This window comes from Otolemur garnettii, unplaced genomic scaffold, assembly GCF_000181295.1.
Source record: "Otolemur garnettii isolate 467f Iridium unplaced genomic scaffold, OtoGar3 scaffold00018, whole genome shotgun sequence".
In the NCBI taxonomy this organism is placed as follows: Eukaryota; Metazoa; Chordata; class Mammalia; order Primates; family Galagidae; genus Otolemur; species Otolemur garnettii.
In genome coordinates this window covers 26988443-26996763 of record NW_003852413.1, presented here as the reverse complement: position 1 = coordinate 26996763, position 8321 = coordinate 26988443, and the positions used below count along the sequence as shown (strand labels likewise).

At 42.6% G+C, this 8321-nt stretch overlaps 1 protein-coding gene across 1 annotated transcript in view; it reads right to left on the bottom strand.

Annotated features, from left to right (window-relative positions):
• Nucleotides 1-5734, bottom strand: part of CALCOCO2 (calcium binding and coiled-coil domain 2) — a 24978-nt gene extending 19244 nt beyond the window's left edge. Inside the window, exon 1 of the mRNA XM_023511265.1 lies at nt 5628-5734. The gene's annotated coding sequence lies outside the window, so the exon portion shown is untranslated. The remainder of the gene's footprint in view (nt 1-5627) is intronic.
• Nucleotides 5735-8321: the final 2587 nt, after the last annotated feature.

Sequence of the window (8321 nt, the reverse complement as noted above, 5' to 3'; positions counted from 1 at the left end):
TTTTTTGGTTGCAGCGGTCATTGTTGTTTTTGGCAGGCCTGGGCTGGATTTGAACCCGCCACCTTAGGTGTATGTGGCTGGCACCTTAGCCACTTGAGCCATAGGCTCAGAGCCAGTATTTTGAATTATTGACACCTGATACTCCCTGCCCCTTAAACAAGTTTTTCTTTTCTTTTTTAAAATTTTATTCTTTTAGAGATGGGGGTCTTGCTATGTTGCCCAGGCTAGAGTGCCACTGCCCTTAGTCTAAATCACAGTGACCTCAAACTCCTGGGCTCAAGTCATCCTCCTATCTCAGCCTTCCAAGTAGGGACTATAGGTGTCCACTGTAACACCTGACTAATTTTTTTTCTATTCTTAGTAGAGAAGAGGTTTCGCTCTTGCTCAGGGTGGTCTGGAACTCCTGACTTCAAGCTATCCTCCCACCTTGGCCTCCCAGAGTGCTAGGATTAATAGTGTGAGCCACTATTCCCAGCCACATGCACCGTCTTCTAAATGCCTGGCAGGTCTAATAATTAGTGAATACATGATTCACAGCCCAGGGTTTTACTAGGTGTTTATAAAAACTCAACTGTGTTTTGTTCTGCTGTCGCACCACAACCACCACCAACACAGATTTCTATAACTGGGTGTGGGGCAGTTGGGTGTAACTCCCATCCAATGCTAGCGCTGTCTATCTAGACATAGTGTCAGATCCCACAGGTCCAGGGCTCAGTCCCCAAGACTGTCCCTCTCCCCCACACAAACAAGTTGCCAATTTCTTCCTCTACAACTTCTGATCGACCTTCTTTGGGTTCAATTAATTTGCTGGAGGGACTCACAGTACTAAGGGACAGGCTTATATTTACCAGCTTGTTACAAAGGCTACAGGTGAAGAGATATGTAAGGTGAAGTAGGGGAAAGGAGCGCAGGCCTCCATGCTCTCTCCAGGAGGCCCACCCTCCACGTTTTCAGCTAGCTCTCTGAACTTTCCAGTAGGGCCTTTTATGGAGACTTTGTTTCTTCTAACTCTTCAAAGTCAGTTTTTGCCCAAAGAAGACAATGGGACTATGTGGCACTGAACTGTCTATTCTTGGGATTGAGTTGAGGAACTAAGAAATGCACTCACTTTCTTGTTTGTGACACAGTTTAGCCACATCCTCAACCTCAAACCTCAAAACAGTTTTTCAAAGGTGAGGGAGGAGTCACATTCCAGTCTAGGTCAAGGCTTTTCCCTACCGTAAACTCTGATGCACGTTTCTCTTGGATGATACGGGAGGGTGGGCAGAGAGTTTCTCAGCTTGCAGATCCTTTTATTCCTAGTACTCTCCAGTCGTGTTGAGGCCAGCATGTCCGCTCTGTTATAAGCCTGGAGCACCAACGTATTTGAGCATACAAAATGACTTAATTTATCCTCTGATTGTGGATCATGAAGAACTGTGGATCACAGTTTATCCTCTGACTGTGGATCACTCAGGTGAGAGTGATTTCAGGGCCTGCCCCTCAATTAACCTAAGAATCTTATGCCCAGTCCTTTTCCTTCTCTGCATTATACACACAGCACAGTGTCTAAGGCACAGCAATCCCTGATTAAGTTTTTGTTGAATAAACAAAGGAACAGATATACACTTCATTCATCAAATTGTGAAAAAAGAAAGGACTCTGTAGGTAGGTTAGGGTGACTCTGGGGTTCAGAGTTCTTTTTTGTTTTTTGAGCCTTGCTCTTAAATAGTTGGCTACCCTTGGGGAAGTTGCCGTTTCCCTGCTTTCTCTTTTCTACAACAGGGTGAGGAGGGGCTGGACACGGTGGCTCACGCCTGTAATCATAGTACTCTGGGAGGCCAAGGTAGGAGGACTGCTTGAGCTCACAGGTTCGAGACCAGCCTGAGCAAGAACAAGATCCCATCTCTAAAAATAGCTGGGCGTTGTGGTGAGCACCTGTAGTCTCAGCTGCTAGGGGGGATGAAGCTACAGAATTGCTTGGGCTTAAGAGTTTGAGGTTGCTGTGAGCTATGATGCCATAGCACTCTACCAAGTGAGGAGATGATAAGTTCTCCAAGTGTTAAATCAATTCTTGGTATAGCTGGTTTAAGTGGCATACTGCCAAAAAACAGAAAGCACAAATTTGATGTCCTTAAGAACCCATCAAATTCACACTCAGTTACCCACCTTCCACACATTCAAACTCTAGCAAGCTGTTTTGCAAATAGATGCCACTCTGAAAGGCAAGACCACCCAAGGAGATGGGTGGTTTAGTACAGCCTCTCTTTTCTTACTAGAAAAACAACCAATCTAAGTTTTTCAGAGCACTGAAAAAAGGACAGCACATCTATACAGAATGACTGAAGGAGCTCACATTCTGAGGCTTGAGTGTACAGTCAAGGGAAACTATCTCTTTTCATTCATCTGCAAACCTAATTATCTATGTGAAAAAGTCAACCGCTTTTGTTCCTTCCATATCAAAATGCAAGAGACTCCATGCAATTTCCTATTTCAAAGATCTTGTCATCTTCCCATAAAGGATTCAAAGGACGTACAATAGCATTCTGGAAATAAAGGCTAAAATTCTCCTCTGCCAAAACTGGAGAAGAGGTTGAGGAGGCTGGTAGACTGGAGACCAACAGTGCCTTTCTTTCTCTCCTTTTTACTGAGCTGAGGACCAAGGGCCACGGGCAAACCTGCAGCATGACCATACCAACCTGAACTGGGTCAGTGAGAAGTATTCCATTCAGCTTTTCTTGGAGGGATGGCACCTGCTGAGTTTTAAGGCCAGCGATCCCTAAAGCCTTTCCTTTCTCTCAGTGATAAACTTCCCTGGGAGAAATGGGCTCTGGCAAAGGCTTGGGAAATTATCTTTCTAACAAACTACCTAGAAATGAGTGTTTGTGAAGGGTGAGGGAAGGAAGATAGACAATTTAAGCATTAACTTCCTTCCTATTTAACCACCCTTCCCACCACAGAACCTATCTATCATCCTCTTCTAATCTGACAGTAATTCATACAGGCAAGAAGAAAGAAGCAATATATGAAGAGCAAAAGTTAAATTTAGAAGCCTGGAAAGCTACTGAGTTATGAAAAATCAGTGGGATGAATTAGGTTCCCTAGAAATTATGAAATGGTATTCCACCTAATTCCTTACTTATACCCCCAAATCAAAGACTGACCACAGAAGGAGTGTGAAGGGAAAACAAATAGCTATTTTTAAAAGCAAAACAATCAAGCATGGGAAAATACTGCACAGGTTCCACCAACCATCAGAGGCACTTTACTTGGCATCTGACATAGCTGCTCCTTCTTTTTTTTTTAGTTTGGTTTCTAAAAGATTAGGGTCCTCAGAGGAGCTAGCAATAATAGGAATGTATTTTAAAATGACTCCCTTGAATTGGCGCGTGGCTTCTAAGAAAACCTGACACATTTTCATCTAATGAGCTCTTCAAGCCTAATATACTACTCCCAGGACTGTCTCCACAAGGGTATATAGATCCTCTTCTGTCTTCCTGCACAAAAGGACAGTCAGTTCTACTTCTGCTCTTTCTGAGCAAATCTGCAAACTACACTGATAAGCTTTTTAGCAGAAAATTTTTAAAATGCCCGGCATTTTAACATTAGTCTTTTGTATCAGTGGGCACAGGATACAAAACACAAGAGAAATGAAGGTAAGATTCTTTGGATTAGTTCACAGAACGAAATGAAACGCTTCCATAACCAAGAGAGAAATGCAAATCAATTCTTCATTTGAGAGCAGTAGAAACAAAGATTAGTCAGACCCACTGACTTATCCTTTCGATAAGGAATTTAATCGAATTCCTTCATCCTTCTGTTTACTTTCTAAACTATTAGCAATTAGCAAAATGGATGAACTCATTTGAATTCCATTTCTTCCTGGCCCTGGCAGAGAAGCTTACCCAGACCTACCCTTGGAGAACACAGGCAGTGGATGGATGCTATGGCTATGTAGAGGGCCCTGACACAGGTAGTAAAAGCAGACACAATCACTGGTCCTCAAATTATTGAACCACTTGCTCTGGTCCAAAATTTCCAAGTTCACTCTAGTTCCTTACCTAAAATGTTTCAGAGTACCTTATAAAAATTTTATAGGAACCCTTTAGTACCGTATGTTAACAACTGTTTCAACTGGCTGTCCAGTCTGTCATAAGCAGGCCCACATACCACACCACCACAGTCCCAGCACCAGGTCTAGGGGAAGAACAGGAAAATAGTTCTGGGACGTGAGATGCAGGCAACTGAAAGAAACCGTGAAAAGCTCAAAGCTGTGTATGAAATTTCCATTTTACTGAGACTTTCCACTTTTTTCTTGAAAGGGGTGACTCTACTATGCCATGTCTTTGTAATGTGAGTAGTAGCAGTGTTTGTAAGTGTGGTAGAAAGGGGACTAGGCTAGGGGCCAAGGGACTTGGGCTCTTAATTCTGCCCCCAGCTAGCTCTGAAACCTTGGTCAAGTCACACTACCTCCTTTTTTGGCCTCTGTTTCCTCATCAGTAAAATGTGTGGATCAGGCTAGAAAATCTCTCAGGACCTTTCCAGCTATAATGCTGATCCTAAGTGAAAGAGTTCATTTTAACTGTCTCTCTTTTCATCTAAGAAAATAAAGATGCAAGACAGTCTACTAATAAGTACAGCCGAAATTTTAAAAGAGCCCCAGATGTACTATCTGACTCAAAAGACAATAGGACTTGATAGTGCCAGGTAATTCAGGATTACCAACTACCCTTTTCAAGGTCCTTTCCACTCCACAGCTGTTACGTCTGCTAAAGGATAAAATTTCAAAGCCCTCTGAAAATACCAGGGAAACTGAGCCATCTGGATATTCCTTAATTATGTGTTCTCCATAAGCTAAAAGACCTGCTGCAAAAAGTCCTTTGCTTTAAATGGTTTTTTGCAACAGTGGAGAAGTTATAAAAATCACCTATTATTCTACTCAGCTCCAACCAAGGCCACTTGTTGGCTTGCATCTAGAACAAAGAATACAAGCAACAGAAAAAAGATAACACGTCCTGTGGGGTTGAAATCATATGTAAGTGGGAATATTAGCCCCCAAACTAAAATTGGGCTAATGGTGGCGGTGGGGAGGGGCAATGGGAAATCAACTGTAAAGAAGCAGGGTGCTACACCTCTTTTACTTCTAGGCTGCCTAGAACATCTCTTCCTGCAATTGCAGAATGCAAACGATAAGGGTTTCGTGAGTCAAACCCACTCGTAGAGAGGTAAACTGAGGTCCAAAGAGAAAGTAACTTGCCCAGGATGAGGCGGAAGGGCTCCGCCTTTGCCTGGAAGCCAAGAGTGATGACGTCAAGGTGAAGGACTACCGAACCCACGACTCCCGCTGCGGGCTAATGAAGCATCAAGACCCTCACTTCCGTCAGAGGTGTCCGAAGAAGCCTCTTAACTGGCCACACGAACTCCAGCCCTGCCCTCAAAGAAAACTGCTCCTTGACGCTCCAAGGCCGCGGAAGGGGCTCCAGGGCCTCCAGGACGCCTCTCCCACTTACTATCACCCCAGAAGGTAGCCTGGGGTAAAACCCGAAACTGGACGCCCCTCTACCCACCCATGGCCTTTTCGCTAGACTAGAAGTTAAAGTTTGGGCAACCCAAGGGCTGAACTGCCCCCTTCCTTGGGAGGGACTCACCAGGGGTAGCAGCCAGCAGCAGCGCAACAGCAACAGGGCAGGGAAAGGGACGGGGGCGGAGCTAAGAACCCAAGGGAAAGCTTATCCCGCCTGGCCCCGCCCACAACGTCACAGCGGTCAGCAAGCCCCGCCCCCGCCGCGGCGCTTCCTGGACCTTGTAGTGCCCAGTGACCGGGCCCCAGAGGCGGTAAGCCGCCCTATGGGGTGATCTTACCACGAGGAACCTATTGCGCTCCTAGAAGGAGCTGTCTACTTATTTTTTTCTCTTCAACCTTTACTTCTTTAAGTCCTGAATGAGAAATCTTTATACCTTTGAAAGGCTATCTAAAGGAAACTTCTTGGGTCCCCTAGTTTGCAGGACTTTGTGTGTTTTTTCATTTTCTTTCCATAAAGAAATCATTTTTTAGAGTTAATTCTATCAACGTAGTTTTTGGTCATTTGTTTTTTACTGAGGTTAAGAATAAACGTAGTACGAATCCTGCAAAATTAGTTTAGAGAGAGAATACTCCATCCTTGATATTGGATCAACCTGGACTACCTTAATTAAGAATCCTATGAAGGGCAGCACCTGTGGCTCAAAAGAGTAGGGCTCTGGCCCTATATGCTGGAGGTGGTGGGTTCAAATGCAGCCCTGGCCAAAAACTACAAAACAAACAAACAAACAAAAAAACCCTATGAAGTTGGTTTAATAAGAATCCCCTACCCTGATGTCTCTCAGGAATTTTTCATCCACTGATCCCTCATTCTGCTTGTTGGTTATAAATCCCTACTTGTCCTTGTTGTATTCAGAGTTGATCATAATCTTCTCCTCTTTGGTCACAAGTAAAGTCTTCCTTACCATTTTACAAGTGTAATAATAATTTTTCCTTTAATATTCAGAAGATGCTAGTTAAACTTAGCACGTGCTGTCTGTGGAAGGTCAAGTACAGAAGTGTGCCTTCTCCAAGGAGAACACATTGTCCAAATCTGGAAAGAAACTTCTGTGCCATCTAACCAGAGTATTTATGCTGCTGAAGCAGTTACAGGTTTCAAGCAGGGGAATGAACATTCCTGATGCTGCCTCTTTGAAAAAGGGGTGGCTTTCAACTGACATAAATGGGTGGTGGGAAATGAGGAAACCAAGGAGTGGGCATCCATCTAAAGTTCAAATCACATTCTGAATTACCAAAATAATAATGTTCCATTTCAAACTTTGTTCACAGAGACAGGTGGCCTCAGTATCCTGGATACAGTTCCTTTAATTTTACTTATATTATTTTGAGACAGAGTCTTACTTTGTTGCCCTTGGTAGAGTGTCATGGCATCCTAGCTCACAGCAATCTTAAAGTCTTGGGCTCAAGAGATTCTCTTGCCTCAGCTCCCTGAGTATGTGGGACTACTTTTACAGCCCTGCACCACAACGCCTGGCTATTTTTAGAGATGGGATCTCAAGCTGGTTCAGGCTGGTCTGGAACCTGTGAGCTCAGGCAACCGACCCACCTCAGCCTCCTGGAGTGCTAGGATTATAGGCATGAGCCATCTTTTACTTATTATTAATAGCTTTTCTAAAAGCGCTAAACTGAAACCACCTATATACCAACACAACTTATTTTCTGCATTAACACAACAACTATTTCAGTAAGTTAAAAATGCAAATAAATCCATCAGTCATTCTAGGAACTTCCTAAAAGAACCGTTAGCAGAAAGTATCAAATGACAGCTTTGTCTGCTACAAGACTTTTACAACCCCGGCCTCAAAATACTGCCTTCACAGTGTCCACCAATCCTAAACTATTGTATCATGATCTTCACCCAATCCTGATCAAACTCATTTAAGAAAAATTTCAAAATCTAAATATGTACCACTACTTTGTTCATCTCCCTCTGAGCTGCTGCTACAACCCTGTCAAAGTAGCACTCTACTTAGGGCAGACAAACTCACCTTTGTCTTATCAACAGGTTTTGTTGGTATTTTGAGGAACTAAATTCTACAGCTCAGAATTCAAAATATTAATTAGTCTGATTTATTTCTAATAGAAATAGCAAGGGAAGGCTGCAACTGCAACCCTGTATAACTGGATATTAAAGGAATAGGGATTTAAATTCAAATCTATAGAAAAAAATCTCTATTATCTCCAACTGCTAAGTATCAGGGCAAAAAAGGCAAAAAAAAGAAAAAAGAAAAGGTTGAGGGGATGTGGTTACTTTTATGACTGACACAGTGGATTATCTCATTTAATCCTTATAAATTAAGCACTTTTATTATCCCCATTTTACAGATGAGAAAAGAGAGGTTTAGAGGCAAAATTATTTACCCAAGCTCACACATCTAGTAAATGCCATCAGAAGGATTTGAATCCAGCATTCTAACCCCAGTGATACCCTTAATCACTTCACTATGTTTTTTTTTTTTTTTGTAGTTGTCATTGTTGTTTGGCAGGCCAGGGCTGGGTTTGAACTCACCAGTCCTGGTATATGTGGCTGGTGCCTAGCCACTGAGCTACAGGCACGAAGTCTTCACTAGATTTTTAATGAGTTCAGTTATCCATAAGGGAAGACAAACACATAAATAACTATAATACTACATGATACTGGATTTAGAAAAGGAGTTTACACAGTGCTAAGATAGTACAGAATTAAATTCTTTTTTTTTTTTTTTTTTTTTTTTTTGAGACAGAGCCTAAAGTAAAATATACAAATGAAATTAAACAAAAA